The 20,204-nt window shown below is 51.0% G+C and overlaps 2 protein-coding genes across 2 annotated transcripts in view; one reads left to right on the forward strand and one right to left on the reverse strand.

Moving 5' to 3' along the window:
* Nucleotides 1-20,204, reverse strand: part of ADGRD1 (adhesion G protein-coupled receptor D1) — a 149,036-nt gene that overhangs the window by 126,176 nt on the left and 2,656 nt on the right. The window lies entirely within an intron of this gene.
* LOC147575236 (uncharacterized) overlaps nucleotides 17,131-20,204 on the forward strand; it is a 7,981-nt gene continuing 4,907 nt past the window's right edge. Inside the window, exon 1 of the mRNA XM_086683338.1 lies at nucleotides 17,131-17,284. The gene's annotated coding sequence lies outside the window, so the exon portion shown is untranslated. The remainder of the gene's footprint in view (nucleotides 17,285-20,204) is intronic.

Consider the following 20,204-nt stretch of genomic DNA (forward strand, 5'->3'; position numbering starts at 1 on the left):
GGCAGACCCTCACCCGTCCTGCGCCTCGACCTGCTCAAGACCAGAAGTTTACCCCATCTACCCCAAATCCGTGCTCACACGCAGACGATTAGTCTCCGCTGTAATTTGCTGGTGACTTGACCAGTGCTTCCCGCCGTGGGCCGTCTCGGCGCCTGCTGGCTGTGTGTTCTTAGGCAAGTCACTGAACCTCTCTGTGTTGCAGAGTCCCTGTCTCTGCGATGGAGGCGGCCCCTCCCCCGCCAGGGTTGTAATGAGACAGGAGGCGATGCATGCAAGGCTCCTGACGCCGTGTGAAGGAAACACGTAGCGCTCCATAAATGCTCACCATGTTTTGCAAGGAAAAAGTGTCACTCAATAACCGCCGGCTGTGATTATTATTAGAAAGTAGGCAAGAACACCCAGCAAATGTCAGAAAATTGTACTGTGCCCCGAGCCCTGACTACAAATGGAATAACGTCCTGATTCCCAGCACTTCCTAAAGTCTTCCCAAGGGTTCTCCTTTCTGGGCAACCTCTCCCGTCTCCCCGGCCGAACAAAGCCAGCACCTTCCTGTTTGAACCGTGGACGTGGCATCGGATCACGGAGGCACCCACCGCGACCGTGGGAATGAAAACTGGACAGGAAGCAAATTAAGCGGCCCGCCCCCCCCCCCCCCAGGCATCTACAGTCACCCGCAGACTGGCTTTTGATCTGAACCCCAGAGCACAGCTTGTGCTAACTCACATCGCCTGCCCCTCCCACGTGTCCTTCCCGTGTGGAGACGAGCCTGCTCTCAATGAGGGCAGCGTTTCCGGGGTGTGCAGATTTGGGCAGGGGTGCATCACTGTGAGTGCCTGTGCTCACCTCCCTCAGGCCGTCCCCAGACAGCAGCCTGGCCCCGGGGCTCCCTCCCCAAAGCCCTCCCTGCCTCTGCCCCCTTCTGTCTTCTGTCCCCACCGCATTGCCCCGTCTCTCCCCACCAAGACACAAGCCCCCTGGGGAGCGGGGACGTTCTTCTGTCTTGTTGGGTCTGTATCCTCAGCCTGAGAACAGGGCTCAGTACCGTCCCCTGGTTCTACCGAGCCGTCATCACTGACGTGCCACGTGGTGTGAGCTCCGGGCGCACAGCGTGCGGCTTTGACTCACATACACCGTGAAACGATGACCACAATTCAGTCACCATCCGTCTCACAGAGACGCGCAGGAAAAAGGAAAAGAGGGGCGCCTGGGGGGCTCAGTCGGTCGAGCGCCCGGCTCTTGATTTCAGCTCAGGTCACGATCCTAGGGTTGTGAGATCGAGCCCCGCATCAGGCTCCGCCCTCAGCGTGGAGACTGCTTAAGACTTTCTCTCTCCCTCTGTCTCTGCCCCATCCCTGCTTGCGCTGTCTCTCTCTCTCTCTCTCTCTCTCTCAAAATAAAGAAAAAACAGAGAATCAATGTTTTCTTCCTTGTCCTGAGAACCCTTGGGAATCCACTCCCCACGATGTTCCTGTAAACACAGGGCAGCGGTCAGTGCGCTGAGCATGGGTCTCCGGCCCTTACCTCACGGCGACACGTCCGGACCTTCTCGGCACCTTCTTCCACTCCGCACCCTCTGCCTCGGGTGACCTCACACCTGATCTCTGCTTCTGTGAGTCTGGTGCTTTGTTCTGTTCTGTTCTGAGTCCACGGGTGAGATCATACGGCATCTGCCTCTTTTCTGACTTATTTCACTCAGCACAGCGCCCCCCAGCTTCACCCATGTGGTCGCAGACGGCAGGACCGTCCTCCTCATGGCTGAGCCACCCTGCGTTGCGTAGAAACGCCACATCTCCCGTATCCAGTCACCCCTGATGGACGCCGGTTGGCTCCGAGTCTCGGCCGTCGAGATATATTAGGACTTGATAGGTGCTCAAAATTCAGTATCTTCTGAATGTGTGCACGTGTGTTACACTTAAAGGAGAAAAGCTCTGTCGTGCTTTGGAAAGTGTGCACCAGGCTTGTATTGAGGTAGGTGTTACTTAAGCGTTTTAAACGGGACTGTAGTATCGCTATATTCAGAATCTAAACAGCTGTACTAGTAGAACATGGTAGAATGGGCTTGGCGGAGGCTGGGGGGGGTGCAGTCACAAGACGAGTGAGGTCTGGGGTGCCTGGGGGCTCAGTCGATTCAGCGTCCGACTCTTGGTTTGGGCTCAGGCCACGATCTCAGGGTTCATGGGTTCAAGCCCCACGCTAGGTTCTGTGCTAACAGCACCACGCCTGCTTGGGATTCTCTCTCTCTCTCTGTCTCTCTCTCTCTCTCTCTCTCTGTCTCAAAATAAATAATAAATAAACTTAAAAAAAAAAAAAACCAAGATGAGCAAGGTCTGAAGACCTAATGTGTAACGCGGTGACTGCCGTTGAGAACACCAGGTGGTAGAACTGAAATTGGCTGAGAGAATAAAACTCAAAAAACTCGTAAAGGGCGCCTGGGTGGCGCAGTTGGTTAAGCGTCCGACTTCAGCCAGGTCACGATCTCGCGGTCCGGGAGTTCGAGCCCCGCGTCGGGCTCTGGGCTGATGGCTCAGAGCCTGGAGCCTGTTTCCGATTCTGTGTCTCCCTCTCTCTCTGCCCCTCCCTCGTTCATGCTCTGTCTCTCTCTGTCCGAAAAATAAATAAAAACATTAAAAAAAAAAAATTTTATAAAAAAAAAAAAACTCGTAAAACCCAAAAAACACATACATAAAGAAAGAAACAAAGAAGCCAGGTGTGAGGTGAGGGATGTGTTAACTAACTCCCTTGTGGGAACCCCTCCGTATATCTATTATCTATATAGCATGTATCAAATGATCACACCGCGCATACTTTAAATATAACAATCTTATTTATTGATTATACCTCAACAAAGCTGAAAAGGAAAAAAAAAGAAAGTGACCCTAAATCCTTATTTGGCTCTAAATTCACTAAGCGTTTCCAGGGATGAAGCAAAGCACGAAGCCGGCTGAACGGGGCGACGTCACCGGGTGACTTACACATGGGTGGCAGGTTCCAAGTGGACACTGTCCTTGTGCCCCACAGGGGACAGCTTGGGACCTCGTGAGGAGCACGGGGAGCCGCCCAGACTCGGGACGTCTGACGGTTGTTGGGGCCACAGGTTTTTTTTTTTTTTAATGTTTATTTATTTTTGAGGTGGAGGGCGGGGGCAGAGAGAGAGGGAGACACAGAATCCGAAGCAGGCTCCAGGCTCCGAGCTGTCAGCACAGAGCCCGACGCGGGGCTCGAACCCACGGACCGCGAGATCGTGACCTGAGCCGGAGTCGGACGCCCAACCGACCGAGCCCCCAGGCCCCCCGAGACCACAGGCCCTAACGCCCGTGCTCATCTCCCCGAACGGCACCTCCCCCGGCCACACCGCCTCCCTTCCGGCAGCCATTCTCCGGGGGCCAGCGTGGCCTCTCCCACTCAGCCGATGGACATCTAGGGGGCCCACGGGCCACAGGCATTGGCACGCAGAACTGGGGGTGCTTAGTGAGCACCGCTGACCAGAGAGTCGGGGCCTGTGGGTAAACAGCCCTTCCCCTTCCCTCTGGCAGCTCAAGAACCTTGAACTGACCTCGCCTACCCCCTGCTTACTCCCCTCCCTGGACCGCTCCTCCTGCCTGCTTACTCCCCCATGACTTCCCCCTCCCGCCTGCTTACTCCCCCCCGACCTCCCCTCCTGCCTGCTTACTCCCCCCTGTGACCACCCCATCACCTCCCCTCTTGTCTGCTTACCCACCCCGTGACCCCCCTGTGACCTCCCATCCAGCCTGCTTACTCCCCCCGCCCCGGACTCCCCCTCCTGCTTGCTTACTCCCCCCTGTGACCCCCCCATGACCTCCCCTCCCGCCTGCTTACTCCCCCCCACCTCCCCTCCTGCCTGCTTACTCTCCCCTGTGACCACCCCATGACCTCCTCTCCTGTCCGCTGACTCCCCCATGACCTCCCCTCCTGCCTGCTTACTCCCCCCCGGGACCCCCCCCATGCCTGCTTACTCATCCCATGACCGCCCCATGATGTCCCCTCCTGCCTGCTTACTCCCCCCTCAGGACCCCCCTCATGTCTGCTTACCCATCCCATGACCCCCCATGACCTCCCCTCCTGTCTGCTTACCCACCCCGTGACCCCCCTGTGACCCCCCTCCTGCCTGCTTACTCCCCCCTGTAACCCCCGTGACCTCCCCTCCTGCCTGCTTACTCCCCCCTCAGGACCCCCCTCATGTCTGCTTACCCATCCCATGACCCCCCATGACGTCCCCTCCTGCCTGCTTACCCACCCCGTGACCCCCCTGTGACCTCCCCTCCTGTCTGCTTACTCCCCCGCAGGACCCCCCCCTCCTACCTGCTTACTTCCCACTCTGACCTCCCCCCCTGCCTGCTTACTCCCCGCTGTGACCCCACCATGACATCCCCTCCTGCCTGCTTACTCCCCCCCCACCTCCCCTCCTGCCTGCTTACTCCCCCCCCACCTCCCCTCCTGACTGCTTACTCCCCCCTGTAACCCCCCTGTGACCTCCCCTCCTGTCTGCTTACCCACCCCGTGACCCCCCTGTGACCCCCCTCCTGCCTGCTTACTCCCCCCTGTGACGCCCCTGTGACCTCCCCTCCTGCCTGCTTATCCGCCCCCCCACCGCCACGCTGACATCTTTGCTTGCAGAGAACCAGGGATGAGACCGCCCAGCAGGAACATCGGTCCCATGGGTCATGGGCATCTGGAGTCGTGACGGCCCTGAACCTTCGCACAGGGCTCTGCCTGGACGCACAGGTGTGAACCTGTGGGGGTAAAGAAACTGCTTAGTTGGTGAGGACTGGTTCCAGCAGGTGGCTGTGCAGCAGATACTGCGAACTGCCCTTCCTCTCCTCCTTCCTGTGTATGCAGAACCCCCAGGGTACTTGGTAGAGGAAACTCCACTAAAAAGGATCGCCTCCCACAGACGGCAACGCTCTCAGGGGAGACGCTCACCATCACCCACCGCCAGAGGTGCGGATCAAAACCCCGTGCCGTCCCCCACTCCTGTCCGGACGGCTAAAATCAACAACCCAAGAAACAACAGGTGCTGGTGAGGGGAGGCCCTCGGACACTGTTGGGAACGCAAACTGGTGCGGACCCTTGGGGAACAGCATGAGGGCTCCTCAGAAAGTTAAAAATAGAGCTAACCTGAGACGCAGCAATTCCACCGCTAGGTATTTACCCAAAGAACACAAAAATACTAATCCAAAGGGATACAAGCATCCCTGTGTTTACTGCAGCATTATTTACAATAGCCAGATTATGGAAACGACTAAGTGTCCATGGACTGACCAATTGATAAAGAAGAAATTACACACACACACACACACACACACACACACACGGACGCTGGAATATTACTCAGCCATAAAAAGAACAACATTTTGCCGTTCACAATGACATGGATGCAGCTCGGGAGTATAATCTAAGCAAAAAAAGTCAGAGAAACACAAATACCATAGGATTTCAGTCATATGTGGAATTTAAGACAAAAAACAAAGGCGCAAAGGAAACAAAGAGAGAGACAGGGTGGGGCGCCTGGGTGGCTCAGCCTGTTAAGCGTCCGGCTTGGGCTCAGGTCATGATCTCGTGGTTCGTGGGTTCGAGCTCCGTGTCGGGTTCTGCGCTGACAGCTCGGGGCCTGGAGCCTGCTCCTGATTCTGTGTGTGTCTCTCTCTCTGCCCCTTCCCCCGCTCACTCTCTCGCTCTCTCCCTCAAAAAATGAATAAACATTTAAAAAGTTAAAAAAAAAAAAAAAGAGAGAGAGAGACAAACCAAGAACCAAACTCTTAACCACAGAGAACACACTGATGGTCACCAGAGTCGGTGGGGAGGGGAGGGGGAACCACAGGCGGGGGAGGGGATGAAGGGGGGGGAAAGGTGATGGGGATTGAGGCGTGCACTTGGGATGAGCACCGGGTGATGTATGGAACCGTAGAATCACTATGTTATACGTCTGAAACTAATAGAACGCGGTATGTTAACTACACTGGAGTTAAAATTAAAACTTTAAAAATTTTTGATAAATAAATAAAGGGAGATTTGGAGGTTGGAAGAAAAAAGGATGGCTTCCCTCCCAGCCAGGGTGGCCATGTGACCACACACGACAAGACACGGATGGAAGCATCTGGCACGGGCTTCTGAGGAAACGCTTTGAAAGGCCAGTCCCTTTGGATCTTTGCTCTTCCTGAAGGCTCTTGACCTTGACCCCTCTTTCTGGCTGGAGCGCGGAAGTGCTAAGTAGGAGGGCAGTGGCTCTCGGGCTGTCATGGGAATGGAGACCACATGCTTTTTGTCCCAGGACGCAGAAGGCTCAAAGGAGCATCACCCTCCACAAGAGCAGGCCCCGAATCTACAAAACGGTCACCTTTTTAAAAAATGTTTAATGCTTTTTTATTTTTGAGAGAGACAGAGCACAAGCAGGGGAGGGGCAGGGAGAGAGGGAGACACAGAATCCCAAGCAGGCTCCGGGCTCCGAGCTGTCGGCACAGAGCCTGACGCGGGGCTCGAACTCACGAACCGCGAGATCATGACCTGAGCCGAAGTCAGACGCTCAACCCACTGGGCCACACAAACGCCCCAAGATTTTGCTTTTCTATCTGATTGTTAGGAGTTTGATGATCATGTGCCTTGGCAGGGGGGTGTGAAGGATTCATCTTGTTTGGGATTGTCTGAACTTCTTGGGTCTGTAACAATGTATTTAATTATTTCTGAACATTCTTGGCCATTTTCCCTTCGAACATTTTTTTGTCTCCTTGTCACGCTTTACTTCTGGAATTTCAGTTAGACAAGTGTTAGATTATTTGATATTGTGACGTTGCTCCTCATGCCCTGTTTTTTTAATTATTCTCTCAGTTTTCACTTTGTGCGCCAGCCTGGGTAAGTGGAAGGGGCCTACGGTATGTTCACCGGCCCTTCCCCTGCTCGTCGTCTCCTGACGAGCTCGGGGGATGCTTGCTCCGTGACCCATTCTGTTTTCAGCGACACCATTTCTGCTTGAAATATGTATCCCTTCCCACAACTGCCACCTCTCTGCAGAAGTTTCTCATTCGCCCCTGAGGGTTGTCCTCCTTTTCCACTGGAGCACTGAGCGTGGTGGGTGCAGCCAGGTCAAATCCTCTGTCTCCTGTTGTGGTTGCTCTGTCTCCTGATGGGGGGGTCGGCTTTCCCTTCTTGTCGTGTGCGTCCTTTTAGAACGAATGCCGGGAGTCATGCGTGAGACCATGGAGACTGAGGCACTTGGTGTTCACGCTGGTAGCATTTTCTGCTGAGCCCTTAGCGCATGTGTGGTCATGCACGCACGTGTGTGTGCACATTTGTGTACATAGGCACGCACGCATCTATGTGCACACCACATGCATGTATATGCATGTGTATTTGTGGGTGGGTGTGCACGTGCACGTGTTTGCACGCACACATGCAAGAGTGCGTTGCACAATAGGTATGCTTGTGCGCGTCTGTGCACAACTGTGTGCACGTATGACTGTGCACGTCACAGTTTGTATATACGTGCATAGGTGTGTGCACATGGATGTGTGTGTGCACGTGTGCGTATGTGCGTGCATGTGCACACACGTGTAGGTGTGTATGCATACGTGTGCATGTGTTAGGTCCATCTAGTCCAGAGCGGAGCTGGGTTTGGGCTCTGGGCCGTGTCACCGTCGGTGCACGACTGGCCAGGTCCCCGCGGCACAGCCTTGCTCTGGGCTGGGCCTCAGTTTGGCAGAGGGGGTCTCCGTGTTCCCGCTCCAACTCAGCTCCAGGCCTTCCTCGTGTGCCGGGACATCAGACCGTGTCTCCTCGAGCCCTGGCCTCTGCCAGAACCAGGGTGCTGCTGCTTGCTAGCCTGGTATCGGGGGGGGGGGGTGCAGCAGTTCTGTTTTCCGGGCCCCGTGCTTCCATGTCTGGGGGCTCCTGGGATCTGTCCTTCTCCAGCTGCAGAGACCTCCCCCTCCCCGCCATGCCCCAGGGGTGCAGCATTGGCTGTCCTTCCCCCAGAGACGTCGGGACTTTGTCTCCTGGGCAGAAGGGTGGAGGCAGGCGTCCTGCCCGGGCACGGAGGCGGCCGCTCACTTGTGCACATGTGCCCCTCTGAGAGGCGCCTCCCGTCTTTTCCCCAGTGCCTGCCGGGTCCCGGAGAAGGGCCTGAGAGGGGGTGCGTGTTCCCCTCCGTGCACAGCTGCCCGGGCTCCGGCACTCATGCCAGCCTGCGCCCGACCTCTCCAAGCCCGTCACCAGTCTTCCGCTGCATTCTTCACACCCACGGGGGCTCCGTTTTCCTCCTGCACCCTGCCACGTGCAAGCCAACGCTCATGTCCCTTCTTCGGGGGGGGACATGATTTTGAGCTGGGCAACTTCCCCAAATCCCTGCTCACTAGTGGGGGTTCAAGAAAAGTGACGATCTGGGGTGTCTGGTGGCTCAGTCAGTTAAGCGTTGGACTGGGCTCAGGTTATGATCTCACGGTTCATGAGTTCAAGCCCCGCGTCGGGTTCTGTGCTGACGGCTCGGAGTCTGGAGCCTGCTTTGCATTCTGTGTCTCCCTCTCTTTCTCTCTGTGCCCCTCCCCCGCTTTCTCTCTCTGTCTCTCTCTCTCAAAAATAAATAAACAATGAAAATCATTGAATTTTACATTTAAAAAAAGTGAAGTTTATGGTTCGTCAGTTACATCTCAATAAAAACATGAAAGAAATAAACATTTTTCAGCTGACCACAAACTGGGAGACTCCATTGCCAGCAGACCAGTAATACAAGAAACATAAAAGAATTCTTTGGGCAGAATATCATGACCTTAGACAAACAGGGATCTGCATGAAGGAACGAAGATATCCAGAAATGGTTACAGCTGATGTGACTAGGAAAGATATTTTTACTTATTTTTGATTGCTGCAAAAAGAAAATCATCTAATGGGAAAAGAGTAGAATGTGCTGTGGGCTGGTAGCATATGTAAAAGTAACGTGGAGGAAAAAATCACAAAGGGTGGGAGGGAGGAAGTGGGAGTATACAGCTGTGAGGTGTGTATACCACACCAGAAGCGGTATACTATTATGGAGTGTAGTATGTGATGATTTTTTTTTAATGTTTGTATTTATTTTTGAGACAGAGAAAGACAGAGCATGAGCGGGGAGGGGCAGAGAGAGAGGGAGACACAGAATGCAAAGCAGGCTCCAGGCTCCGAGCTGTCAGCACAGAGCCCGACGCGGGGCTCGAACTCACGGACTGCGAGATCATGACCTGAGCTGAAGTCGGACGCTCAACCGACTGAGCCACGCAGCCACCCAGGCGCCCCTAGTGTGTGATGCTTTAAATATATATATATTACGATAGCCACTGAAAAGCCACTTAATAACCCTTAGGGCAACCAATGGAAAAAAAGGTTATAGAGGTACAAGTAATAAGCTAGTAATAAGGCATAAATGGAATCCTAACAAATTCTGAATTAAGTTGAAGGCAGCAACAAAAGGATAAAAGAAGAGCAAAGAACAGATAAAACAAATAGAAAATAGTTGGCAAGAATAGCAGATTTAATACCAATCATATCAATCATTGCGTGGAATTTAGATGATCTGAACACCCCAAATAATAGAGATTCCCAGACTGGATAAAGACCCAAATATATACTGTCCACAAGAAACACATTTTAAGAAACACATTTCTTTTTTTTTTTTATTTTAGAGAGCAAGAGAGAGAGAGAGAGAGAGCATGAGCAGGGGACAAGGGCAGAGGGAGAAAGGGAATCCCAAACAGGCTCCACACTCGGCGCAGAGCTCAACGTGGGGGCTCCGTCCCACAACCCTGGGGTCATGACCTGAGTCGGACACTCAACAGACTGAGCCCCCCAGGCGCCCCAAGAAACACATTTTGAATATAAACACCTAGCTAGGTTAAAAAGTAAAAGGAGACAGGAAAACTCTATCTTGCCAACGCCGAATAAAAGGAAACTGGAATAGCCATGTTATCAGAGTAGACTGCAGAACAAGGGCTGTTCATTTTCAGGGTGAAGACAATCATTATAGAAGGACCATGGGATGAATTCAGCGACAGCACATATATATCTAACAGAAGAATCAGCAAAATACACAGTAGAAAACCAGCTATAATCGAAAGGAGAAACAGACCAGCCCACAGCTGCATTCAGAGACTCTTCTCAGTCATCAAGAAAATAAGTAGACGGAAAATCACTAAGGATACAGAAGACCTGACCAACATTTTTAACCTAATTGGCTTAATGACGTTTATAAAACACTCAACAACAGAGAAATGAAATCCTTTTCGAGCGCGCATAAAACATTCGCCAAAATAAACAATATTCTGATCCATAAAAGAACCTCAAAAAATATGAATGATCAAAAGCATATAAAGTATGTTCTCTGATCATAATAGAATTAAACAGAAATCCAAATGAAAGAAAGAAATCTGGGTTTAAGGTGATGAAATGTCCTACAATTAGATTATAGTGATAATTACGTGACTCTGTTAATTAAAAAACACTGAATTGTTGGGGCGCCTGGGTGGCGCAGTCGGTTAAGCGTCCGACTTCAGCCAGGTCACGATCTTGCGGTCCGTGAGTTCGAGCCCCGCATCAGGCTCTGGGCTGATGGCTCGGAGCCTGGAGCCTGTTTCCGATTCTGTGTCTCCCTCTCTCTCTGCCCCTCCCCCGTTCATGCTCTGTCTCTCTCTGTCCCAAAAATAAATAAACGTTGAAAAAAAAATTTAAAAAAAAAATAAAAAACACTGAATTGTACAATTTAAATGGGCATACTTTATAGTATATAAACTACCTGAATGAACAAGTGAGTTTACCAAGGTCACACAAGAAATACTTCCAACATAAAAAATCTATTGAATTTGATAGGCGAGCAATGAATGATTGGAAATTAAAATATGAAAAATGTAATTTGTAATAGCACCCAAATGAAATAGGTATAAATCTAACAAAATAGGTGCAAAGAGCACCTACATAATTGGAAAGATGTACTGCATTCTCAGGTTGGATGACAGAGTATGTGTAAAACGTCAATCCTCCCCCAAATAATCCCACTCAAATCCCACGAGGATCTCTGATAGAAATCGACACACTAATTCTAAAATGTACACGGAGAGGCAAAGAAACTGGAATAGCTATCAAACTATTTTGAAAAATACGTACAAAGTTGAACACTTCTGTACTGATGTCAAGACTTTCTATAAAGCTGCCGGTCATCGACAGAGCGTGAAACCAACGAAAGGACTGTACAGGCGAAACAGAAGAGAGAACGCAGAAATAGACCCACACCTACCCTGCCCGTTGAGCTCCAGCAGAAGTGCAAGGGATCATGATAGAGAAAGGGTAGTCATTTCAACACGTGGATCAGAGCAACTGGATGTCCACATGCAAGAAAAAAAGACACTCTGAACATAAGGGAAGGGAAACAAAAACAATATAAAAACAGGGAGGGGGACAAAACAGAAGAGACTCATAAATATGGAGAACAAACTGAGGGTTGCTGGAGGGGTTGGGGGGGATGGGCTAAATGGGTAAGGGGCACGAAGGAATCTACTCCTGAAAGCCTTGTTGTACTATATGCTAACTAATTTGGATGTAAATCTTAAAAAATTAAAAATAAAATTTAAAAAAAGACACTCGACCCATCCCCCGCACCGTGACAAAATCATAGTCCCAAACATAGAATCTAAAAGTGTAAAACTTCTAGAGGAAAACATAAGGAGAAATCTCTGTGGCCTCGAGTGAGGCGAAGACTTACTTAGAAAAGACACAGAAAGTACAAACCATACGAGAAAAAAATGAGACATTCCTCAGATTTAAAACCTAAGCACGTCAAGAGACAGCGGTAAGAAAATGAACAAAAGACTGAAAGAAAGTATCTGCGAAGCGTGTCTCTTGATGAAAGTCACTCAAACCTCAATAAGACAAAAACCCGACAAAAATCGGGTGAAGGATCTTGAGGAGACGATTCACCAAAAAAGATGTATTGATGGAAATTAGCACATGACAAGGTGCTCCACAGCTTTAGCCTGGGATGGAAATGTGAATTAAAACCAGCAGGAGAGGGGTGCCTGGGTGGCTTGGTCGGTTAAGCATCCGACTTCGGCTCAGGTCATGATCTCGCAGTCCGTGAGTTCGAGCCCTGCGTCGGGCTCTGAGCTGACAGCTCAGAGCCTGGAGCCTGTTTCAGATTCTGTGTCTCCCTCTCTCTGTGACCCTCCCCCATTCATGCTCTGTCTCTCTCTGTCTCAAAAATAAATAAACGTTTAAAAAAAATTTTTTTTTAATAAAAAAAATAAATAAATAAAGCCAGCAGGAGATACTGCTGTGCCCCTATTAGACGAGCAGAAAGCCCCAAGACCAGGTGCTGGTGGTGAAACAGAGGTAAAGCATCTGGCCCTCTGCTACATTACTGTCAAGAATGGCTCAGCCCCTTGCAATACGGTTTTGCAGTTTCACAAAAACCTAAATCTATCCCTCCATACGACCCAGCAATCACTCTCGCAGGTGCTTCCCTGAGACATGAAACGCACAGGTTCACGCAAAAGCCCGTATGCACATGTTCACGGAAGCTTTCCTCATCATCTCCGAACGGCAGAAGCAACCCAGATGTCCTTCCCCTGTGAATGAATGGATCAGTAGACTATGGCATATCCAGAAATTAGAGTACTATACAGCTTTTCTAAAAAGGGAAACATACTGATACCCACAACAGCATCAAACTCAAATTTATTATCCCCGGTGAAAACAAGCCAACCAGAAGTCTGCAAGCCGTAGGAGTTCATTTACACGGCGTTCTCGGAAAGACAAAACAGACGCAGAACACGGGTCAGTGGGCATTAGCGGTGGTGGGCGTGGAAAGAGATGTTAACTATGAAAGGGCACGAGGGGAATCTGGGGGGTGTTGAACCTTCTCTATCTTGTCGCCATGGTGGTTACGTGACTCTACGTGTTTGCCAAAATTCATAGACCTGTACTCTGAAACAGGTGATTTCTTTTCTATGTGTGAATTACATCTAAATAAACTTGTCTGAAAATCCTGTAGGCTGAGAAGAGCCTAAGGTTAGAAGGAGCTTGGGTCCTTGGTGATGTCATGGGACTGCCATCCTGTCTGTCTGTTCGGCTGAGCCATCAGAGTGTACTTTTCAGTCATGTGCGCTTGAAAATAATCTCTAACCGATACATACAGTTGACGTGCCGATGTGGACCTCATCTTGACCATTCACCTAAGATAATTCCTCAGTCCCCAGTGAGTTTTCTGCTTTGTCTCTGGACTCAGCTGCTTAAACAGTCATGGGGTACCTGCCCGCAAGTCCATTTCATTAACAGATGGGATCTTAAGTGACAGTGAAGCGTTAAGTAATCATCATCTGTCATTGCCACCACCGTCATCACATGAGCAATTAGCATATCATCCAGCAAACGATATAGTTCGCCATTAAGGGGTGAAATCAGCTGCAGAGAAAAAGACAATCAATTATCTTGCACCTTTTAGGAAATCATGCTGAACCACTGCAGCAAAACTAGCAATTAATTCTTTACTCACTGTCTTGGTGAATAACAATGTCAAGCTCCATAGAAACCTTCAAAAATGGTGCTGCATTTCAAGAGGTTCGTTCCCGGGAGAGCCTCTCCCGACAGATACCAAATACTGAATTTCTTTTTTTTTCTTTTTAATTTTTTTTTTTAATGTTTATTTATTTTGGACAGAGACAGAGAGACAGAGCATGAGCGGGGGAGGGGCAGAGAGAGAGGGAGACGCAGAATCCGAAGCAGGCTCCAGGTTCCAAGCTGTCAGCACAGAGCCAGACGTGGGGCTTGAACTCAAGAGCTGGGAGATCATGACCTGAGCCAAAGTCAGATGCTTAACCAACTGAGCCACCCAGGAGCCCCTTAAAATTAAAACAAATTTTTAGTGTTTATTTATTTTTGAGAGAGGGAGACAGAGCACAAATGGAAGAGTGGCAGAGAGAGAGAGGGAGACACAGAATCTGAAGCAGGCTCCAGGCTCCAAGCTGTCAGCACAGAGCCCGACATGGAGCTTGAACCCACAGACCGTGAGATCATGACCTGAGCCGAAGTCGGATGCTCAACCGACTGAGCCACCCAGGTGCCCCAAGATTCCTATATTCAAATTGAAGTTGGAAAATACTGATTCTAATTAAAGTGTGAAGAGTTGAGGATAGACTCAGTAATCCCTACAGCAACCATTAAAAAAAAAAATTATGCAAAGAGGTAGAGTCAGAACCAAAAGAATACATCAAGTGAAATGCTAAAATATAGTCCGGTAAAGTGAAAGAAGTCAGGAAAGAGGAAAGAAGAGGAACAAAAAAGAAGCAAACAGGAAAAAAATGTGCAAAATGGTAGACGTAAATCCAAACTTACCAATTATGAAGCGAACAGACAACACGCCGATTATAAGACAGAAACTTTCAGACTAGGTTCTACATGATGACCTAAGTACATGCGGTCTACAAGAAACTCACTTCAAACGTAACGACTCAGGTCAGTGAAAAGAGAGTGGAAATAGACATACCATGCAAACACTAATCCAAAAAAAAAAAATTAAAAAGCTGGATTGGTTCTATGAATATCAGACAAAACAGACATCAGGACAAAGAACTTCACCAAAGGGGGTGGAATAATACGTACATAAAATACACCAAAGAGGAATAACACAGACATAAAAGAGTCAATTCACCGAGAAGACCTAAGAATACCACATGGGTGTGCACCTGTCCACAGAGCTTTGAAACATGGGAAGGAAAACCCGGCAGAACAGGAAGGAGAAATAGACAGATGTAGGATTGTGGTTGGAGACGTGAGCAGTGCTTTCCCAGCCACAGATAGGACGGGGAGACAGGAAATCGGCAAGGGGGGTAGAAGAAATGAGCGAGGCGGTGGGCCATCTGGATCTAATTGGCATTTATGGAACACTCCACCCAACAACAGCAGAACACACATGAAACATTCACCGAGAAAGACCATATCCCAGGCCATAAAATAAATCTTAATTAACGTAGATAAGTGAAGTCAGACCAGGTATGCCTCGGGGCGTCATGAAATTGAACCAGAAATCAATCACAGAATAGCAGGTAAATTTCCGTCTACTCAGAAATTAAACAACATGCTCCCAACTAATCCACAGGTACAAGAGTAACTAATGCTCAAGGGAAGCTAGAAAATGTTTTCAACTGGGTGAAAATGAAAATACGATCTATCAGAGCGGGGGGTGGGGGGGGTGGGGAGGGGGTACTCAGGGCCCTGAATGCTTACACTAAAGGAAGGCCCAGTCCCAAATCAATCCTTCCACGTTAAGGAACTAGAAAAGAAAAAGCAAAACATCAACCCAAATCAAGCAAAAGGAAAGGAGTGAGTCTCTCCAAGTCATTGGATGTTGCCAAAAATTTCTAAGCAGGTAAGTTCTTACGGAAATAAAGGCATCTCAGCAATTTCTCCACTTCAAAGTGTTCAGTGACAATTACCCACCGGAGAGGATGCTTACTAAGCGTCCCTCCCCACCGTGGCCGCATGTAGCTTCCCAACATTCCCATCACCTCGCCTTTCCGTTTTCCCAGCTAAACATCTCAGCTGCGGCCGGCCAGCCCCCTTGCCCTCCTGTTCCCTCTGCGCACACGACGCCCCAGGGACCCCCCTGCCCCGCTTCATCCTAAATCCAAACGCTGTCCCACCTCTCTGTCCTCAGTCCCGCGTGCGGAACGCTGATCTAAGACGCTGTTTTAAGTGCCATAAATACACTGCGTTGTCTAGTGTTTCTCATAATCCTATGATGTAGGTACTAATAGTTTCTACATTTCATACGTGAGGAAACGGAGTCACCGACCATCCCATAACTTGCCAAAGATCACACAAGTCATAAAAAGGGGGGCAGGTGATTGAACCCAGACAGCCTGGCTCCTGAATCAATGCCCTTAACCACAACCCCTTCACGGTCGGCCTCCCTTTCTCAGCACCCAGGGCATCGTGGCTCCATTAAGTTCTGCCTTGAATTTTGAGTGTTTGTGTCTTTATTTTAACTTTCTTATTCGACTGTTAGCTCTCAGAGCTCAAAGGCCACATCGTATCAACTTCCCATGGAATCAAATTCAGACTTAGTACATAATTGTGGGGTGAGGGGAGGGAGGGAAGGTGTATCGATTAGGGCTCTCCAGAGAGACAGAGAATTAGCTCATGTGATTGTGGATGCTGAGAAGTCATGAGATACGACTCAACACCTGCCTCTTTTTTCTCTTTTTAAAAAAAATTTTTAACATTCATTCATTTTTGAGACACAGAGAGAGACTGAGTGCCAGTGGGGAAGGGGCAGAGAGAGGGAGACACAGAATCCGAAGCGGGCTCCAGGCTCTGAGCATCAGCACAGAGCCCGACGCGGGACTCGAACTCACGAACCACGAGATCATGACCTGAGCCGAAGTCGGACGCCCAACCCACTGAGCCACCCACTGAGCCACCCAGGCGCCCCTGGAATTTTTTTTTTTTTTTTAATGCAGAAGCTTCAGCTCCAGCCCAGCAGCAGCAATCTGCAGGTCGCCAACAGACGTGCCCGGAAGCCCGTCAACGTAGGGGACCGGGTGCAGTGCGCCCCATCTCCCACCGTCTCTCAGAGAGTTTGTTCATTACAAAGCTTTATGGAGCATTAACTGCACACCAGACACTCTTTCGAGCACCAGGGATGGTGCTGGAAACAGGTGTGTGCCCTCCAGGAACTTCTCTTCGCGGGCGAGGGGGGAGAACACACAAGTACACAAAAAGGGAGGACGTTGAATGTTGCAGTGAGCGCGTTAAATAAAGTAAGGTGCCATTTGGAGTTTCCGACCGGGTGGGGGAGGGCGAGCACGTATTGCTGTAGCTGAGGGTCTGGGACGAACATTCTTGCTGAGCAGCTGGCGTGTGAGCTGAGCCCTGAATGATCGGAGGGATCCGGGCACGCGAAACTCTGAGGGAGGAGCCGGATGAGGGAACACGCAGGGTCCCTAAAATGAGCCCGGTATTGCGGAGACTAGAAACACTGACGTGGCCGGAACACGGTGAGCAAAGGAGGCAGGGCCAGGAGGAGGCTGGAACAGGCGGGCTGGCCCACGACCGGCCCCGGAGGCCGTGACAGGGGCGGAACTGGACCCAACGGGGAATGGGAAGCCACTGGAAGGTTTCGAGAGGCCGGCACTTGAGTCAACGTACGTGTTTACAAGACTGCTCTGGCTGCGGTACGGATGGTAGACTGCCGGAAGGCAGGGCATCCCTGGAAGCAGAAAATGTCATTTGGAAGCTTCTGGAGACATCCAACCAAGAGGTAATGGCGGCCCGGGCCCGGCTGGGGGGGGGGGGGGGGGATGGGAGGCAGAGATCTAGGATAACTCAGGATGTGCTCCTGGAAACAGAGTGGTGGGGACGTAATAGTGAGCTGGAGGAGGCCAAGGAGGGGCTCTGGGAAGCCAACGCCGGCTCCTGGGTGTGTGGTTCGAGCAACGAGGCAGACGGTCGTGCGATTTCAGAAGAACGAACCCGGACAGGACAGGCAGCTGGAGACTGGCATCCAGGGGAAGGTCAGGTGCCGAACCCCCGAGAAGCCCAGAATTCAACAGATAACCAGCCCCCCGCTCTGCCAGGGCCCAGAGGGGGCCCACGCGGGTCGGAGGGGGTGACTGCCAGGGCCCGAGGGCACATGGGGACCCGTCGTCACCCCGCCACCACGTTGGGGGCCCTTCAGGAGCGGCCGGGTGGCTGGGGAGACTCACTGGGTATGGTGGGAAGATGGGAAAAGGGGAAGAAGTGCTTCTGGGAGCGGGTTCGCCACCGGGGCGCGCCAGCCTCTCTGCTCTGAGGCAGAGGAAGGGACACGGGGACCCCAGCGGGCTCCTGGAGGCCTGGCGTCCCCGGGTTGAAGCACAGACTTCCACGCTGGGGGCTGGTGAAGCTCTGCAGAATTCACACGTCGCCCACAAGAACCACTTTAGAAACCGCTTGCATAACTAACACGGTCCTTGTTGACTTTCTGGTTTGTAATTTGAAGGGGATGGAAGCACCCACTTCTCGGCTCGCTTTCTCAAGTGCGTCCGTCTCCCCGCGAGCCGGGCGGCCGCGCCGCGTCCTTGCCTGGGTCCCCGCGGCCGCCCCCAGCACCCTCCTGCGGGGCTCTCCCAATGCGCCGTTTTGCTAAGAGTTTTATTTGTTTCCAATGCGCTGTTTTGCTAAGAGTCCGTGGAATGCACCTCCCCGGCCAGCTGAGCTGGAACAGAACAGGGAAAGAGGCAGCTACATGACAGTCAGTTCCTTCAAAGTCACTTTTTAAAAAGCCAGGAGGAAGTCAGAGCCTCTCCCTTCCTCTGCCCTGCTCAGCTATCACCGATCTTTCCAGAACGAAAGATACTCTCCTGTTCCCTCTTCTTCTGAGACCTGAGAGCCCCAACCCACCGCAGCGTGCTCACATCCCCGCCAAATCCCGCTCTTTCAACAAATCACGTGGAATTCATTAATTAGATGTCACTCTGGCGCGTGGACAGGACAAGGGGGGAGGGGCAAACTCGTCAGAACTGTCCCCTTCCAGCTGACGGAAGTCTCACCAGGCTGGCCGTTTTACCTCTCACTTGACCTCGCAAGAAGACAATCTGTGGTTACATTCCCCCCCCCTCCCCCCAAAAAAAGAGGCTATTTTACTTGGAACGTCGCTGGTCATACAGGTAGGAGATCCCTGGGCCTTCAGGCTCCTAAAATGTTGCAGTAAATCCTGGGGGAGAAGAGTTTAAGGAACCCCCAGCTGTTGGGTTTCGCTGCAGCCTGGCCTCGGTTCCCAGAGAGTCTCCGGCCCACGGAGGATTCCAGAGAAGATGGGTTTTCTCATATTGCAGTTTCTAAAATAAAGCGACGGTGCCACGGCCTATTTAACAGGAGAGTCAGATGTTCTGGGGAGCGATTTTGCCGATTTTGTTCGGTGTTGGGGGTATGGTACAGAGGCGCACAGCCTCCCGCGTGCAGACGTGGGTACAGAAAGCGGGGGCAGCCTAAGGACGCAGAAATAGCGCCCAGCGCCCCGGCGGGGTGAGGGGAACGGCCGCATCCACGGACGGCTAATGCTAATTACCTCGAGTGTCCACATTTGCCACAGAGACGAACCTCTGTGTCACGGAACAAAGACACATAAATAGTTAATGTGTTCTACTGCAAATTATTTCACTTCCTTATCCCTGAATTTTGGATGTCTATAAACCACACTTAAGAAATTGCCTAACCCAGAATGTGAAGAATTTTTGGAAACAGAGTTTTTATGTCCTGAACTCATCTATTTGTCTCACACTTCACAACTGTAAGTTGTTTATATCACTAAATAAAAACACACCATTTATGCAACGACTAAAAATCCTATTTCCTGGGGGACCCGGGTGGCTCAGTCGGTTAAGTGTCTGACTCTTGATTTCGGCTCAGGTCACGATCTCACAGTTCATGAGTTTGAGTCCCATGTTGGGTTCTGCGCTGACAGGCTGCTTGGAATCTTTCTCTCTGCCCTCCCCTGCTCTGAGGGCAGAGAGAGAGAGAGAAGGAGAGAGAGAGAGAGAGAGAGAGGGAGAGAGAGAGAGGGAGAGAGAGAGGGGAAGAGAGAGAGGGGGAGAGAGAGGGGGAGAGAAAGGGGGAGAGAGAGAGGGGGAGAGAAAGGGGGAGAAAGAGAGGAGGAGAGAAAGAAGGAGAGAGAGAGAGAGAGAGAGGGAGAGAGAGAGAAGGAGAGAGGGAGAGAGAGAAGGCGAGAGAGAGAGAAGGAGAGAGAGGGGGAGAGAGAGAAAGAAAGAAAGAGGGAGAGAGGGAGAGAGAGGGAGGGGGAGAGGGAGAGAGAAAGAGAGGGAGAAGGGGAAAGAGAGGGAGAGAATGAATCCCAAGGAAGTTCTGGGCTGTCAGCGCAGAGCCCAACGTGGGACTCGAAATCATGAACCGTGAGATCGTGACCTGAGCCAAAATCAAGAGTCAGACACTTAACCGACTGAGCCATCCGGGTCCCCCAGGAAATAAATTTACTTTTAAAAAAAATGTTTAAGGGCGCCTGGGTGGCTCAGTCGGTTAAGTGTCTGACTTCGGCTCAGGTCATGATCTTGCGGTTCGTGAGTTCAAGCCCCGCGTTGGGCTCTGTGCTGACAGCTCAGAGCCTGGAGCCTGTTTCAGATTCTGTGTCTCCCTCTCTCGCTCTGACCCTCCCCCATTCATGTTCTGTCTCTCTCTGTCTCAAA

Source organism: Puma concolor, chromosome D3, assembly GCF_028749965.1.
Source record: "Puma concolor isolate L17-30 chromosome D3, mPumCon1.1.hap2, whole genome shotgun sequence".
Lineage (NCBI taxonomy): Eukaryota > Metazoa > Chordata > Mammalia > Carnivora > Felidae > Puma > Puma concolor.